The sequence below is a fragment of the Suncus etruscus genome, chromosome 2 (genome assembly GCF_024139225.1).
Source record: "Suncus etruscus isolate mSunEtr1 chromosome 2, mSunEtr1.pri.cur, whole genome shotgun sequence".
NCBI classification, from domain to species: Eukaryota; Metazoa; Chordata; class Mammalia; order Eulipotyphla; family Soricidae; genus Suncus; species Suncus etruscus.
The window spans coordinates 117,512,554-117,531,400 of NC_064849.1; the positions used below are offsets into that span (position 1 = coordinate 117,512,554).

General features: G+C 37.8%; 1 protein-coding gene across 1 annotated transcript in view; it reads right to left on the reverse strand.

Annotated features, from left to right (window-relative positions):
* Nucleotides 1-18,847, reverse strand: part of PDE4D (phosphodiesterase 4D) — a 219,147-nt gene that overhangs the window by 163,785 nt on the left and 36,515 nt on the right. The gene's annotated exons all lie outside the window — the stretch shown is intronic.

An 18,847-nucleotide genomic window follows, 5' to 3' on the forward strand; every position in this document is an offset into this window, starting at 1 on the left:
TCAGCAGTGTGGGGATATTGGAATAGTGAAAAAAGAAGGCTGACAGAAGATGGATCATGGTTAGGAAAAGGTTGAGAAACACTGCTTTATAATACAATCCTAGGAATACCTGAGAAGATTCTCAACATTTTTTCAGGTATACAATTTTATCTTGTCAATTCCTCCCAAGTGGGATTTATTCTTTTTTTTGTTTTTGTTTTTGGGCCACATCCGGCAGTGCTCAGGGATTACTCCTGGCTGTCTGCTCAGAAATAGCTCCTGGCAGGCACGAGGGACCATAAGGGATACTGGGATTCAAAATTCAAACCAACCACCTTAGGTCCTGGATCGGCTGCTTGCAAGGCAAACACCGCTGTGCTATCTCTCCGGGCCCAAGATCTTTTTTTTTTTTTTTTTTTGGTTTTTGGGGCCATACCCATTTGATGCTCAGGGGTTACTCCTGGCTAAGTGCTCAGAAATTGCCTCTGGCTTGGGTTGACCATATGGGACAACGGGGATCAAACCTCGGTCCTTCCTTGGCTAGTGCTTGCAAGGCAGACACCTTACCTCTAGCGCCACCTCAATGGCCCCAGGATTTATTCTTATTCATTTATTTTTCCCTGAAACTCAGAACCAGAATCAAATATTTTGCTAGAAAATAAGTCAATACTAATTTTAGTAGCTCTAATAGCATAGTGACACTTAGCTTATCTAGAGATCACCTGTAACATTTTCTACTCAATATCAGCAGAACCTCAGAACAGTCAAGTAAGTGTATTCAAAACATATTTGTTGCATGATTAGATATAGTAAAGGTTAACTTCTAAATGCATACTAAAGAAAGATTGCCTCAAGTCTTTCTCATAGTTTAAATTAATTTGCTCATTTTAGAACCGTGCAATTACTTATGAATCTGACTTGTCAAGGAGAAAGAAGCAACAGGTTAGTAAAGATACATTATTAGCAGACCCAGTAATCAAGAGGTTACTATTGGGAACAGCAGATGAGAAATTAAAGTGCATCAACGTTTGAGGTCATTACAAAAGGGCCCCAAATAACCATAGTTTCAAATAGTTTATCTGAATAACAGACTTAAAAATGTATGAAATGTATGTGATGTGCAGATATATAAAACATATATATTTAACATAAGATTATGTACCTAAGTTTTTATAGAGTACTTAACATATGGAATAATTTTTTAAATAAAATGTTAGTAATCCAGATACTGAAATAAGTCAATCTCAAATTCTCTGTAGAAATCCTAGAACCAATTTATTGCTAACTTATCTACATAACTTTTTCACACAAAACTTATTTTAACCTTAAGTACACCCTTACCATGGAATTCACATTAAATAGTCCATGTGTCTGCATTTTGAGTTCAGGTGCTCTGAAAATATATTGTTTTTTAATAAGTAGTGAAAAATATATGTCCTTTTGCAGTTTCCCCCTCCAATTACTTCATTATTTGTGAATTCTTCGGTGCCATATCTCCCAGACAATTTTCAAGTGTGGCTTTGAGTCTCTAGCACAAATGTAAGAAAATTTTCTCTGCTCTTCACTCTTGAGGTGTCATCTGATGCTCATGTACAAAGTTAAAAGGATGGCAGGTGGTGGGGGCTCTCTTAGCTTTACTTTGTCTTTATAGGGAAACACTTAAGGGGGGTGGAGAACCTTTTTACTGCCAAGGCCCATTTGGATATTTATATCATCATTTGTAGGCCATACAATACAGGCAGATGGGCCACAAGCAGCCAACAAGAAGCATATTTCTAGCTCTTCATGTACCAGGGCCAGACTCCAAGATTTTGTGGGCCTTATCTGGCCTATAGGCTGAATTCCCCCACCCCTGACGGAGGATATGCCACATTTGTGAATCCGGATAGAACCTTTGAAGGTCTAACTTGAAAGCACGTCGGTCTCCATTGTACCTTCTAGCAAGAAAATCGTGCAGGTGTAGCACCACCCAAAATAACAACAATACATTTAACTTTTACAGGATCTTTCATTAAATTATATCAAAACAATTCAGTTTATTAGACTTTTAAGAAGTTGGTGTACAAAATATCCCTCTGGCATACAAGTGGGGATTTAATGTATTAACTGGGTGGATGATTTGCTTCAAATCTTCAAACAATGGGAAACTATCTTCTGCAAGCTCTTTAATCATAATATTTAATTTGAAACGCTAGACTTGATACTCTGCTCCTTTTAAAATTTTTGCTTAGTTACTAGTTTGCAGGAACTTATCAGTGTTCAAAATTGAATAATTCTTTCTTGTTTCTTAAGAAGCTCCTTTTTGATATTTTAGAAAAATCCATTAAAAAATTTAATAAAAATAAACTTCTGTAGTAAGAGTAAATTATTATCTAATTAATTCTAAATCAATGGAGTATTACACAATTCTGTTTGGATCTTTTAGATATTATTATTCAAATGTGCAGTGTTCTACCACATTTCATGCTCCCAAAACTTAAAATTCTAAACCTTTTCTATTTTCCTCTATCTGGTTTCTTTCATTTTTCTTTATATACACTGCTGTGTACTCCAAGACTGCTAAGATTCAGAGTGAGAACTGGGGTGCATTCCCATTTTCCATATTTTAAATCTGTGGTAAAGTAAATATTTGTTATGAGTGAAATGTGTCTAAGGAATGTTTATCAGACTATGGTTTTATTTGGCTTTGTTCAAGCATATTAGTTTTTTCAAAAAAAAATTTTTTTTACCCCATTTCAATCCATTTCAATGGTTTCTTTGATGTCTTGTTTTGACCAGCTGCTAAGTTTTTTTTTTTTTGTGTGTGTGGCTGTCCATTTACATCACTTTAAAAAATGGTACATAAATGAAATTTGAACAAAATGAACAGTACTTTCACATTGTTTCAAAATCAAACATGTTCCTAAGGAATCTGATTTGTGGCAGATGGAGAACAAAATCTTCCAGAGGGAGGGCTGTTAAATGAGTCTTAATTGCTTGCACATGAAAATAGAGTGAGTAAGATTGTGTGCACAATTAGGAATTTAAACATGTAGAAAAAACTGGTCTTGGAAATAGGCAGACATTTTTGCAGGCATTGCTAGCTTCTTATGGACATAGACAACAGAAGACAAATAAACAAAGACAAAAAAAACAAAAAAATAAAGGAAAATAACTTTAAGAAATATTTAGATTTTATGTCAATCTTCTCTGATGTGGAGCTTATAATTTAAGCATGATTCATTTATCTATGAAATTCACTGATGGGAATATCAAAGTACACCCAAGGTAGGGGGTTGATTTCATCAGAAATTATCATTTCTTAGGGCCAAGCGATAGTACAGCACATAGGGCATTTGCCCTGCAGACAGCCAACCTGGGTTCAATCCCAGGAATCCTATCTGGTCCCCCATGCATAGCCAGTTGTAATTCCTGAATAATAATGCCAGATTATTTTCAGGTGTGGCTACATGCCCCCAACAAAATAAAAAAAAGAAATAAACATTTCTTTTTTAGTTCCCACCAAGTTCCAGATACTCTTCATCCCAACCTTTACACTAACCCCCTAGTATAAGTTTTTATTACCCACATTTTATAGATGTGAAAATTGAGACTTAGGGAATGACTTGTTCAAATTCAAATGGCAAACAAAGTGGCAAGGCCAGGATTCTCTGTACAGATTTAGTGAAACCAAAGCCAAAATTTATAATGTGTTTTCCCTGGAAAATGATACATGTTTAATAAACAACCCTGCAAACTAGCACTAAGGTCAGCTATATTATCAGGTTCATCTCAATAGTGGCTTTCCTCCTTAGGTAACAAAGCTTGGCAAGACGTGTAAAACTGTGTCTGTCAGGTGGGAGGCAGACTGGACAGTGTGAGAAGTGTGGTGAAGAAGAATAATTGGTACCAGCTGAGTGGACTGGCTATGCTTAAGCTGTGGATAATTTCAGTAAGGTCAGGGCTGGGATGATGGGTTAAAGACAGAGGGTACAAGCTGGGTCGCTTCAGCAGCTTGTTCAAATTGTGAATGTAGATGAAAGATGTCAGATAGAAGCATCTGGTCTGAGGTCAGTATCCTCAGCTGCTCGATGACTCTACAGAAAACAACTGTCATGGTAAGGGACACCCAGTCTAGCACCCAAAGGCCTAAGGCTCGGCTTTCTTCACAAAGTCTGATAGGCAAGTAGATTGCTTGGTCAGTGTTCTACAGTTCCTTGGTTTTCAGAGATGCAAAATCATCTCAATTCACTGATGGAACTAAATGCCTAAATGCCTTATGCCTAAATGAGAAAACCTCAAATTTTATTCCAGATCCTTTCTCCTCAGGAATATTATACTTTCCTGGAAGGTAGAGGAAGAAGCTAGTATTAAAAACCTTTTGATGGTTGCCACTGTATGGACATTCTTGTCTAAAGTTCAAATAAGTTCAGAAACCCCATTTGTTCCTTAACCTGTTTTGCTCAGCAAGTTACAAAACAAAAATAATCCTTTTCTTTCTACTTTAAAATTTTTTTATTTTTATTTAAGAGTTTTTTTAATTGAGGGGCCAGAGAGATAGTATGGAGGTAAGGCATTTGCCTTTTATGCAGAAGGACGGTGGTTCAAATCCCGGCATTCCATATGGTCTCCCAAGCCTGCCAGGGGTGATTTTTGAGCACAGGGCCAGGAATAACCTTTGAGCGCTGCCTGATGTGACCCAAAAACAAAAAAAAATTTTTTTTAATTGAATAACCATAAGATATACTGAGATTGTAGGACTGAAACTCTTTCTATTTCTTATATCCCTTAAGTAAACCTAATTAGTGACTTATTAGACAAAAACCCATTTAGATTACTATTAAACAAAGATTACATGCTGTAAATTACTATACACTTTGATTCCCACATTTGAAAGGCCAAGAAGCCCAGATCATAGCACCCATGATAGACCTAAACACTGAGGATTAATCAATAAACATGTGTAGACTAAATACTTAGTCAAATGCTTTTCATGCCCATAGAGGAGTTGTTTTCTTAGAAAAATATTAATGGACAGGGGCCATTTTGTGTTCCTAAGCACTTTAATATCATAAAGAAGAATTTGTGAATTGTGTTAACAAAATAAATAGGGAATTGAGGCAAATTATTTTAATTTCACTATAAAACATTTTCATTTTTGTCCACAAGCATTTATTTTCTCTTTCTAACATCAATAATTTCCTGCAGGAAATTACAAGTGTCTCCCTGAGAAATCCCAACAATGGCAGAGTCAACAAAGATCAAGTGCTTACTCTGCCATATATTGTATTTAGTTTTTCATAAATTATGTAATTTTTATTTACTACTACTACTCCAGTAGTTAGCTCAGATAAAATAAAACAAAAATCTTAGGGCCCAGAGAGATAGCACAGAGGCGTTTGCCTTGCAAGCAGCCGATCCAGGACCAAAGGTGGTTGGTTCGAATCCCAGTGTCCCATATGGTCCCCCGTGCCTGCCAGGAGCTATTTCTGAGCAGACAGCCACGAGTAACCCCTGAGCACTGCCGGGTGTGGCCCAGAAACCAACAACAACAACAACAAAAAAAAATCGTAAAGCTCTGGAAAGTTAATGGATAGAGGAAGCTCAAGGAGCTAAAATGCTTTCTTTTCAATACAGGGCATCACATGGCCACTCAAGCAATGCCAGGAGTTATCACGGATCACTGCTGTATGTGATATAAAAAAAAGTGGAAGAAAAAAGGAATGCAGAAAAACAATTATCAATGACAGAAATTTAGGATATGAATCTTTGTAATTTGGCTTTAAAATTGAAATGTATTCCTACATTAAATTACATATATTCCTACATTATATTACATAAGTAGAATAACTAGCTGCCCTGTTCTCAAATCAAGGCCCAAGACCAATGTTAAATCAATTAGACCCTGCACTGAAATTGCATTCAATATAGAACAATAAAAAAGTTGAAAAAAGTTGCAGGAATCTCAAAGGTTGTCCCTGTCTGCCAGGAGACTTAATTTGTGGCTTTCAAGCAGTTTGAGCAGGCACTGACTTTCACAGCTCTATTCTTTCAATATTCTCCCATAGCCTTCATTTTGGTTAAATTAGCACTTTGTTCTTCAATTCCCACCAGGAAATATTCCTGATATATTATCTCTGGGGATGTTAAAAGCCAGCCTGGGAGAGAACTGTATGGAGCCCTCAAAGAACATAATGCTAAAACATCTTAAATAGCCAGTAATAATTGAACAGACTTAGTGAAAAATAGCTATGACAAAATGCCAGGTTAAATTCTTCTGTTGTGCTTTATGAGGAAATAATGAGGACTTGGAATCCCTTGGATACTGTTAGCTGTGAAACACTGGTATTCTCCTTTTTGACCTCTAATACCTCTCCAGCAATTTCTAGGAACAGAACCTGATCATGGGAATCTGTGGAAAAATACTGTACAAAGTATGGCTTTACATAAATAAATACAAAACATCTAACAATTGTTCCTTTAGGTCCTTTGCAAACTTATCAAAATTCAAATCTTTCAATGCATAACCTGGAAACCTGTTGATTTGTTTTATTTGTTTATTCTGTATGTTACTACCACCTTAAAGTTTCTGTAACACTCAGATTTGCTTTCATCTCTTCCAAGTGTTCATCTTTTCCAAGTTCAAATGCAACTTTGCAATGGTCTTATTTCTAAAATTAGCTTACCTAGACTAATTAGATGTGTTGTTTAATGTCTAGGGTTGATAAAAACAGTGAAAAGAATATTTCTAGGACTGGAAGAATAGTATAGTGAACAGTGCATTTGCCTTGCAGCTACACCCAGGTTCACAACTGGGCATCCCATATGTTTTCCAAGCCAGCCAGGGGTGTTTCTTGAGAAACAGAATCAGGAGTAACTCCTGAACACTGCCAGGTATGGCTCCAACACAAAAAAATAGACACACCAGAAAAAATTCTATGGTTAATGGGGAAGTATGATAGTAAACCAGGTTTTTTTTTGTGTTACCTGTAAATAGTCTCTAAAGTCATTTTCCAAATACATTTTAGCAACACTGGCAGGACTAAAATAATGGACAATTTACACAAATGACTGACTCTGAGGGTCAATGATTGAACAATACATCAGGTCTAGGAGTAGTTTTTGATGCATTTTCAACATAGAAAGCACTTTTTAAATGCCTCTTAACATGTGATTATATTCTGAAGACAATGCATATTTTACATGGACCTTTTTATGTAACTCTCAAAATTAATATGGAATAATTATTATGGTTATTCATATTTAACTAGCAAATACAGTAATAGTAATTTTCGTGAAATCACTAAGTGGCCCCATTCACTTTGAAAGCCACGCATTAGTGAGCAAGGGCACAGACTGTCTGACTTTGGAGCCCTTTGATGTTCTTCCACCTCTACATACGTTTTGTTTTGTACATCAGAGTCAAACAAAACTTATAGTTTGGAAATTTTTTCAAGATAAAAACCCACAGAACAAATGGGAGCCAGAGACCTAGTACAAAGGTTAAGGCCCTTGATTTGAATGCAACTGGACACAATTTGATTCTCCACATGGCATCTTCTCCTGAACACAGAGCAAGTAGAGATATCAGAGCATTGTCAGGTGTGGTTCGTCTTCCACCCCTACATTCCCCCAAAAGGTTGCCAATGGAGATCCAGTCTCCATAATTAATGCATTGTGCCTTCATGCATCTTGGAGACACACAATCCCTTTTCTTTGCAATCTCAGTTCCACAATCTGTCCCCTTTTATTTTTTCCAACTTGGCAACTTGAAAAACAGTTCCATATTTTCTGCTTTGTCTTTTGATTTCTTGTGCTACTTTTCCCCCCTACATTTGTGAACTGGAATTCCCTAGTCTCTTTCTAGTATCTAAGAGAAATAAGCCATAGTGTATACAGCCTGGTGCTGGGGCAGTGGATACCTATTGATTTACATCCTCCTTCATGCCTTCCCTCTACTTTTCCTTGCCTTGATCATGGCTAACCAGATTTAATCTCAGGTATCCAAGATGCTCTCCACCACTGTCAGGCATAACTCCTGAATAAAGAGCCAGGAGTAATCCTTGAACATTCCTGGGTATGACTAAAATCCACAAATAAACAAAAAAAGTAGGTCCCCAGAACCTAAGCAGGCACTTTCACATCCTACAGACTGAATGAGTGAAAGAGCTAATCCAAGGCACAGAAAGCTAAGTGTTTTTTTACATGGAACATTTTTGTATATGCTACTACAAATATCAGAAACAAACCCAGAGCTAGGAATTTGGCTCAAATGAAGAGCACATATCCCTTCTGTGTGATCCCAGGGCTTTATTTCAGGAACCATGTGGTTCTCCAAGTGTATGATATACCCACTGCTACCACCATCACCAAATACATTCAGAAAAATTTATTTCACACTCAACCATGTTTTGCCAAGAATGTGGAATGTAGCTTCCCATGTGCTAATAGGATCAAAAAAATCATAAAGAAGAGACAGTAGAAAGCATAGAATATTCAGTAATGACAAAAAAATATCTAGAGGAAATCTTAGGGATCCAGAGTTGGGAAATTTGTGGGTAAAAATGGTTCCCAAGAAAGTAACAGATATGAAAAGACCCAAAACCAAAGAGAAGATGCACATCACATTGCTTCTCTGTAAAGGATCTTTCTCCCCAAATGAATGACTCTTTCTTCTTCTAACTAGTGAGAGCTCTAGAAGTTAGGGGAATGCTGAGCTGTAAGCACTGCTATACTCCCCAACATTCAGAAGTTTTCTCCTGGCCTTTATTTTCTCCCACACAGGTTAAGGCCTTTTCCTGGATAAGGCTTCTACCCCAAGCACTCAGGTGATGACAGATACTTGACTCAGTGGAATCAAGAGACAACTGCCAGAGCTGAAGCAGTCTTTCAGAATCAGCAGGGATCCAACCCTGGCTTATAGAACTAACCCCTGCAGTTTCCCAGAATGGTCTCAGTAAACCCACAAATCTTATTCTTCCTCACATCGTATTCCTACATTCATTACACACAACCCAGACTCATATGCACTTCATCCTTCACAATGAAGAAAAAGGAAGAAGCAGAGGAGGGCTAGGAGTTGCCAGAAAGAAAAAAAAATGTCTAGGAAAAAGCGGTGTGGACAAAGAGGTGACAACAGAATGAATATTTTCTTTTGGGGGGAGTGGGAATGATCTCCCAATAGTGTCACAAGATCTAGGAACAACTCGGCCAATCAGGTGGGTCAACAGTTTAGTTCTAGGACTTTGTGATGTAGTGCTGCTCTAGCTCTGCAATTGGGGACCTCCAGGACCACAACCACACGCCACTAGAGCCACCCCTGTTTGGGGCCCTCCAGGACTATATACCCAGTAGTGCTGAGGCAGGGGCTGCAGGATTACACTCTTCAATGCTCAGGAGGCCACATAAGACCAGAAACAACCTGGACAGAGTACATGTCCTGACAGTGCACCAACTCCTGTGCTCTCACCCTGGTCCCAAAGAGAATGAAGCCTTAACATTTTGCATCAGGGTCAGACTGTCTCTATTTTGTCATTTGTAGCTGCATATTAAATTATTATAAGATTTAAAGGAACTTTGCATGTAGATAGTTAATATTAAAAAGTGTCCAAAATGTTCACATTTATTAATATTCATATTATTATTATATGCAACTGACTTCCAACAAGCACCCTCTGAGATTCTGAAGGCATGCTATGACTACATTCTTCACTTATTTCCAAGAGTTAAATAATTCAGTGTACATTTGACCAGTAAAATTCAGTAAATTAAACCCAAAGGAATTTTAATTGTTTTGCCCTACCACAGTCTTGCATTTCTGAATATGCCTAGAATATTTGAGAAGGCAGAATGGGTGGGAAAAATTTTGTGGATAAAGGGAGTGACTTAAGAATGCACCCTTGTGATTCTTTCTCGTTTTTCAAGCAGACTGAATCCTGTGACTGAGAAGACCAAAAGAATACAGCTAGCAACATTACATTTCCTAAACTCAGTCCCACCCCATGCACAAATATGAGCCTGATAATTCATTTTCTTCAAGGAGAAGCACAAGCTGGTTTCATTCAAATCTTGTACACAGTTTGAGAGATAAGAGCTAGACGGCTCAGGTGATGACGACTGTGATGACGAGGACAGCACAGATAATAATATCACCTTGTATATCCTTCCACTAATCACAGAGCACTTCACACATATTATCTTGTTTGCCCTAGACAGCATTGTTTATGAGCTGGGAGTGTGGGTGGCTTTAGTATACATTTTCCAGAGAGAGTGCTTTCCCAACAAATTACTGGCAACTTAATGGCAACACTGTACATACACAGCAGCACTCCCTAGCTCCCTACTTGATTCTGTATTCCATTATTCTGCCAAACCTCCCAATAAAATAATTGGCCTGGAAATATATCTTAATAATACTGACCCTGAGCTCCCCCACCCCCGGTGATTCCATTCTTTAGGAGCTCAGTATCAATCCTTTTGTGTTTATGTTCAACTATCTCTAGAGGATTTCTTTGGTGAGACAGGTATGGGGAATTCACCCTTCTGTAACTAAAGTTGGGAAGAAAGGAATGCAGATTATAGTACATTTTAAGTGACCGCAGAGCCTCTGTTTTCATGGTAGCTTTTCACATCACTTGGAGGATAATTGAATGGTTATGTCACTGGCTGAATAATCAATGGAGGGGAGGGCTGTGGCTTATTGGACTCAACTGTTACTAAAACAAATGCATTTTTCAAAATCAATGAATAGAATGCTGTCCTATCTAAGGGGTATTTTATTATTTGAAAAAAAGTCAATGCTCCACCATGCCACCTTCATCTCAAAATATATTAGGTAGTATATTACTACTACATTTGTATATTGGGAGACAGATAGGTTTTTTTTTTTTTTTTTTTTTTTTTGGTTTTTGGGCCACACCCGGTAACGCTCAGGGGTTACTCCTGGCTATGTGCTCAGAAGTTGCTCCTGGCTTGGGGGACCATATGGGACACCGGGGGATCGAACCGCGGTCCGTCCAAGGCCAGCGCAGGCAAGGCAGGCACCTTACCTTTAGCGCCACCGCCCGGCCCCGGGAGACAGATAGTTGAACCCAAAAAAGTAATCTACATGCTTGTCACTGATGCATATAAAATTCGAAGTCTATATACTTTTGCTATTCAACATATAAAAATATGCAAAATAAAATCCATTACAATAACTAAAATGCATGAAGTCGGTGTCAATTACCCACTTGACACTTCAATATATTTTCTTTAAATGAGAAGTATTTCTCTACTTTAAAATAATTTCTAATATATTTTTAAATTATGCCTAAGTAGAATTCAGATATTATTTAGTAGTTGAGCTGTTTTCAGCCTTTTATGCATATACACTGCTGTGTAAAAATTTGGGCATAGAACTTCAATTTTTACTCCCCTGTCAACAAACACACTTACATATAGCCAACTACTAACATTTAAAAAAAAAACACAACTTTATCTCCAAAAAGAGCTCTAAGTTTATTCTTTTTTTTTTTTTTTTCTTCTCCCACCCCCAAGTTTATATCTACCTCCAATACCACAGCACTGTTCAGGGCCGAGTATTCTTTTTTTCATTGCGTACTAGCCTATGACAATTTTCTAAAGAGTAAGGAACTGCCTCTAATCTTTTTCATTTAATTCAATTTTCTATACAGCCTTCAATCTTGTTATTATTAAATACACACTTATTCTATTGCTTATAAATGATAATTTTTAATCCCCATAAAATAAAACCCACCATTATTTACATTGGTTCCTAATACTCTGTATGTTATTGCCATAATCTACTCTTGGACCTTCTTTGGGCCTACACTGACTCCTTCCTGCACACATTTTTTTTCTTCCTGCACATTTTTGACTTTGCCTTTTACTAATTCTAACTTCTAGATATGAACCATTTCTATGCATCCATATCTTACTCTTTCTATTTTGGGTGGGGGACACACCAGCAATGCACAGGAGCTACTCCTACTTTACACTCTAAAATAACTCCTGGCAGGCTTGGGGAATCATATGGGGTGCTAGTGATCAAACCTGAGTTAAACCTTGGTGGCTTCGTGCAAGGCAAATTGCCCTACCACTATGCTATTGCCCCAGTCCCACTTTCTAGTTCTTTGTTTTAAGGTGATGTTCCTAATCTTATGTTCTTCAAAACTCAACAGGAAGCCTTACTTAGGTAAGAAAACATGTATTAGGGGCCGGGCGGTGGCGCTAAAGGTAAGGTGCCTGCCTTGCCTGCGCTAACCTTGGACGGACCGCGGTTCGATCCCCCAGTGTCCCATATGGTCCCCCAAGCCAGGAGCAACTTCTGAGCGCATAGCCAGGAGTAACCCCTGAGCATTACCGGGTGTGGTCCAAAAACCAAAAAAAAAAAAAAAAAAAAAAAAAGAAAACATGTATTCCCCCCTCAAATACATTCATTTGAATTTGTTTTAACTATGGCATATGTATATAAACTATTCATGATTCTTTCATTCTGGTTGTAAGTTCCTTGAATCAAGTAGTCAGTCATTCTTCACTTTTTTATTTCTAACACCAATCTTACTAAGTTATGAACATATGACATAGCAAATATGTGTTGACAAAATATATGGTATTATAATAATCAAAAGTGACATTTAATATATTCTGGAAACTAAGCTCTATGTTTATTACTGACACAAATTTTCTTTTTCGTTTAAAATTTTTTTAATTAACTCATTGAAGGGGCCGGTGAGGTGGCGCTAGAGGTAAGGTGTCTGCCTTGCAAGTGCTAGCCAAGGAAGGACCTAGGTTCGATCCCCTGGCGTCCCATATGGTTCCCCCAAGCCAGGGTCAATTTCTGAGCACTTAGCCAGGAGTAACCCCTGAGCATCAAATGGGTGTGGCCCGAAAAACAAAAAAAAATATTGTAAGATACCTAGTTACAATGCTGTTCATGACTGAGTTTCAGTCATACAAAGTCCAACAGCTATCCCTTCACCAATGCACATTTCTCACCACCAGTATCCCTAGTTTACCTCCTGCCTTTCCTCCGGCCTGACTTTATGGCAGACATTCTCTCTCTACATTCTCTCTCTGTCTCTTCCTTTAGCCACTGTGGTTTGCAATATTGTTATGTTATGAATAACATAGTGATCATTTCCAACTACCATGGTCATAATGGTCCTTCCCCTGCCATAACTGTTTTGTGGCCTGATTTACACGTGACGCCCACTGGTCTTACATATTTCATTTACTTAGATCCCTCTGCCTCCCTAATGTTATACTTCACATACTTAGTTTTTAAAATTATACATATCATTTGTTTTTATTGTACATACAAGTACATACACAGATTAAGAAGTCAAAGCCAGGACTGGAGCGGTGGTACAAGTGGTTAAAGCATCTGCCTTGTCCATGCTAGCCTAGGACGAACCTCAGCTGGATCCTCCAGCATCCCATATGGGCCCCCCAGCTTGGAGTGATTTCAGAGTGCAAAGCCAGGAATAACCCCTGAGTGTCACTGGGTGTTGCCCTACCTCCTCCCTCAAAAGCCATGTTGCAGCCAAAAAGATTGTACAGAGGGTAAGGCCCTTGCCTTGTACATGACAGGTCAACTCCCAGCAGCCTATAGTCTTCTTTGCCTACCAGGAGTAATTCTTGAACACAGAGCCAGGAGTAACCCCCGAGCATTGCACCATTGCATGGTGTTGCCCCTAATAAAAATGCAGACCCTTGTAAGAAGCTAAATTCATGATTGACACCATAAAACAGTTGCTTAATTTCCTTTCTTGAATATGCTCAAAGTGTTACATGATTAGCCCAGATAATAGCAAAAATATTGTTCCAGTTACATATCTTAACTATGTCTTACCTCATTGGATTTTATGAAGTGATTCCCTTTTTAGAAGGGCAATACTCAGATAAAATTAAGTTTCTTCTTATCATCTTTTGTCTGATTAGTGGTAATTGAATAGTTTGCTTTTTAAATTCTTTACCTACCATCTCATTAAATTCCATTTTCCATAAATTAATTCAAAATTAATTTGAAATTTGAAATTAATTTGAAATAAATTAATTTGAAATAAATTTGAAATAATTTGAAATAGGTTTATGAATACACAGAAAAAGAATTATATTTGCATTAAAAATTTTTGGGATGTCAAGTACAAGTGTTGGTTTATGCTTGTCACTGCATGGTGTCTCCCCCTACAGGTAAGGAGCAGGCGACTCTACTCATTTAATTGTTTGGAAAGAACTTGTACTTTCAGAAATCCTTTGTCTTAGGTAGCCAATCTTTATCAATCTAAGAATCTCTATATGCCATATCTCAATATTTTCCCAAAGATTTTTTTTTCTTGTGCATTCTTTCCCCACTGATAACTTAGGATTGCTTCTTGAACCCCTATTCTGCCCCATTTATGTATTTTTCAACAGTGACTACCTTGCAATATTCTGTAGGCACACAGAGGATTACATAGTTGAAAAATGCTACTCTGGGAAACAATCAATGGCTATAGTAAATCAACTCTAATTATAAAGACCTGGCAATTAAGATGCAACTACACTATACTTTATAATTTTTAGTTATGTATGAAAATATAATGCTCTTTTAATCAGAAATTAATAACTGTAAAAGTATTTCTGTAAAAATATTTACTTGCTCGAAAACATGGGAGGGTGGGTCGCATGTCCTAGTATAATGGGTAGGATTGTAGGATATTGTAGAATCCTGGACATGGGAAAAAGAAATCTTGAATCTTTGTATTTATCCTTGATTCTAAGCATCACTTTTTTCTCACAAGGTTTCAACTGTCACATTTTTAAAATATAGAAGTTTACATCTGATTTTTGTGAGTTGCTTTCCTGTATAAAACTCTTTAATCCAAAAATAAATTAAAGAGACTACAAGCATGGGATTTAGAAATAGGCTGGAAAATGACATCGTGAGGGTGTGGCAAAGACACATCATATGGCTGCTGAACACATTCCTTGAGTTTACATTATTAGAAGATGAAATGCTCAAAGGACTAAATGTGTCCCATGAGCCATCATTAGATCCTACCCCGCTACAGGCATGGCTTGGATATCTCTGACTCTTTGCTGCCCTCTCATGTTTCAACACTCCTTTGTTTGGTTTCTCTCCTAAGTCTCCTCATTCTAAGGGCTTCCTGAACATTCAATATCATTACTGTTTACAATAAAATCAAATGAAATGTACCAGCAAAGTGACACCACATCATTGTTCTTTTTCATTATTTTTAAAGTACTATAGAAGGAAAATAAAGTCAATTATGGGAAAAGGTTATTGAAAGAAAAATTTAGCTAATTATCTCTTAAACCAATAAGGTCTGTTCTCTAAAGTGGGTGATACTGGCCTCCAGGAAGCACTGGAAAAATCCAGGTGGGCAGTAGAAGCCTTGAGCACAATGATGGGTGTGCCCAAGTGATTTTTTTTTTCTACAAAGGGGTGGTTTCCAGATAAGTATAAGAATTTTTAAGTTATCTCCTTGAATTTTTGCAGCAGTATCAGAAGTTAGAGACTCATCTCTCAATACTTCAAATGACTAAGTAAAATAAATTAGAGACAGTGTTTGAACTCAAATTGCAAAACATATATCATTTTGGTTACATTATGATATAGGACAAAAGAACCATTTACTGAAAAGATTGTTTTAAAGATACAATTGGGAACTTTTTTAAAAGTTTGATCTTTTAAAATTTTTATGTTTGGAAAATAAAACATAGCAGATAACTAACATATTTTATCCTTAAAAATATAAGATCCAAACTTTAAAACACATTTAATGGAAATAAAGAAGAGAGAAGGTATTTTGATATCTATGAGAAGAAGTTTTAGAAAGGAGGTGAATGTGTAGGAGACTGAATGCTTTTTTTTTTTTTTTTCTTTTTTGATGGGGAGTAAGATGTCTGAGGAGACACACAGAAGTGCTTACTCCTTGTCTGTGCTCAGGGATCATTCCCGGTGATGCCCGGGGACCATCTGAAATGCTCGGATTAAACCAGGATCAACCATATGCAAAGTAAGTGCCTTATTTACTGAACTATCTTTCTAGCCTGACAGCTGAAATTCTTATCTCTTGTGTTAAAAAAAAAAACACCTCAAATTATTGATTTATGGGAGATTTATAGTTTTGTTGTTGTTGTTGTTGTTGTTGTTAAAGAGCTATGACTCAAAAGCAAGTTCTTACATTTAAAAAATTTTTTTTTTCATATCACAGTCGTCAATGTCTGTAATCATCGTCAATGTTAGTAAGAGCTCCCATTTTGACAGACACCAAGAGTGTCTGCTTTGAGGTACTATTTTGAGGATCTATTAGTCTACTATTATGATCCTGCAGGGTCAAACTGATGATGTATGTCTTTTACTCATCCTTTTCCTCCATTACCCATCTTTCTTTCTTCAGCTCTCTTGCTTATATTTTCTCTCATATGTAGTTTAACATGAGCTATGGGGTCACAGAAACAAAACTGAATAAAAATTATGTATTGATGCTTACTCTATGAAGCTAATATTATCTGCACCCCATATATGAAGTTAGACTGCCATTTAATAATTGGAGAAAGAAACCTAGAGAAACCAAGGGCCACATAACTACCATGAGAGAACATGAAGACATAAGCAGGCAGAACTTCACCTCACAGTGCCAGGGACCCCCATTAGGGAGGATTTCTGAAGTTATCTTGCAGGGAGGGCCTGGAGCTGAGCTCCAATGCAGCTTTGGGAACCACTGTGCTACTAGTCCCCTCATCTAGGCAGAGGTTTCCAACTTCCCATCAGAACAATTCCTCAGGGTCAACCTAAAAATCAAGCATCTTTACTCAAGCATGGAGGAAGAGTCCACTCTACCCAATCAAATTGCAACCAAGACGAGTGGAGTGGTTCATGATCCCTGGAGAATGGGATGATCCACTTGTGAAAGCACTGCTTTGAGCATTAAACACAAACTCATCTTAGAAGAGGCCCCACTGACTCTACTGAACGCCTTCCCCCACCCTTCCCAGGACCACAAAGAGGTAGAGAGCTGGATTCCCTCACCAAGGGAAAAAGTCTCACAGGTTGAATCATCGGTTATTGAATAAGGGAATTCACAAGTATCATCTTTGGTCCTCTAGTCTTCTTGCTACCAAGTTTCTACTTTCATCATTATTATTGCTTTCATTTTTAGGGATCCACTTTCTCAGAATGGGCTCAGAGAAGGTGGAACTTTCCCCACTACTGTACTCATTCCCTGACCCCCTTTTGGCTCCTCCACCTTGATTTGCTCTGCTCATGCAAGAAAACAGACTTTTATTCTCTAGTCAGTTAATTTCCTGTGGTGCTTGGAGATAAACACAGCTGCACAAGGCAGTTAATGACAGCTAATTAGTTTTCCTTCTAGACCTTTCAGCAGCCCTATTGTCCTTAGGCCTCAGGTCAGGAGGTGGTGGATACAAAATGAGCCTCTACACATTTTAATTCCTATAAGCATAAGCTCACTTTTACCTCTGGGATTGCTTCTGGACCCCAATAGTATGTGAACATTTCTGGGTCCTGCTCTGGAGTCTCACAGGTATTTAAGACCAACTATGTATCTTGTAAGTGTAGCTACTCAACTTTGAATCAGTGCGAGACATAAGGAAAGAGGGACAGCTGTCCTGGCTATGGAACACCATTCTACCTCTTTTTTTGGGAAGGGGGTGAGCAGGAGGGACAACTGGCAGTGCTCAAGGTTTACTTTTGACTCTATGCTCAGATATCACTCCTGGCAGGGTCAAGGATCATATGGGATCGAACCCAAGTAAGCTCTGTGCAAGGCAAATGCCCTACCAGCTGTGCTATCACTCCAGCCTCACCATTCCATCTTTTTTAGAAACAACGGTCTGGCGATAACACAACTGGTAGGGCATATGCCTTGCATATGGCTGACCTGCGGCTAACCTGGGACCAACCTGGTTCCATCCCTGGCATCCCATATGGTGTCCAGAGTCTGCCAGGGGTAAATTTTTGAGTGCAGAGCCAGGAGTAACCCCTGAGCACTGTTGGGTGTAGCCCAACACCACCACCAGCCCCCCAAAAAAGAAAGAAAGAAAGCTCTCTACTGGTACCTGCAGCAGTACTGAGAGGATGCTTAGTGAGAGCCCTGAAGGAACTGAATTTTATCCCTGTCATGTGATATCCTAAACCTGACTATGTATGTATACTTCCTCACACACATTCACTAATAAAAAACAAGTAAAAATTAATAGGAATCTGGTTTTGTTCAACTCTTGATCAATATCAAACAAAAATTTGTAAAGCAGACATATGTTGGGAAGTGACAACTGAATGTCACCACCAATCAGATCATAAAAGATAAAACAGAAAACAGAATCTATAGTAGAATGTTCATAGAAGTACAAATCCCATTCAAAAGATACTAAAACAGAGGAACAAGGCAATCACTGTTTCAGAGACATGCAAAAAGAGCTGAGAAGTGCTGACTAGACATGGTGAAATTATGTTTCAAGCAAATTGTGCTTGCTATAATCTAAAAATCAAGCTCCTCAGCTTATTTCATTAGAGGAGTTCAGTGAAGATACTTGAATCAAATGATGTATTGGTCTAGTTTATGACAATGTTAATTTTCCTCTGGTAATAATTTCAGAAAATATAGACTTTCTTTTCCAGACAATTATTTTAATGAATCAACAGGGATTTCAAGATATGATTAAATAAGTTCAGTTTAGCAAAATGAGATCACTTGTTCTGTTTTAGTTCAGTTGAGGTCAATCCCCTTTCTAAAGAGATATAATATAAATTGGGGTAATTTTATTTTCCTGACCTTGACATCTTTTGTCCCACTTCTTTTATTAAACACATCTTCTTTAATCTTACTGAGTTCCTCTTTACTGTAAAACTATCTCA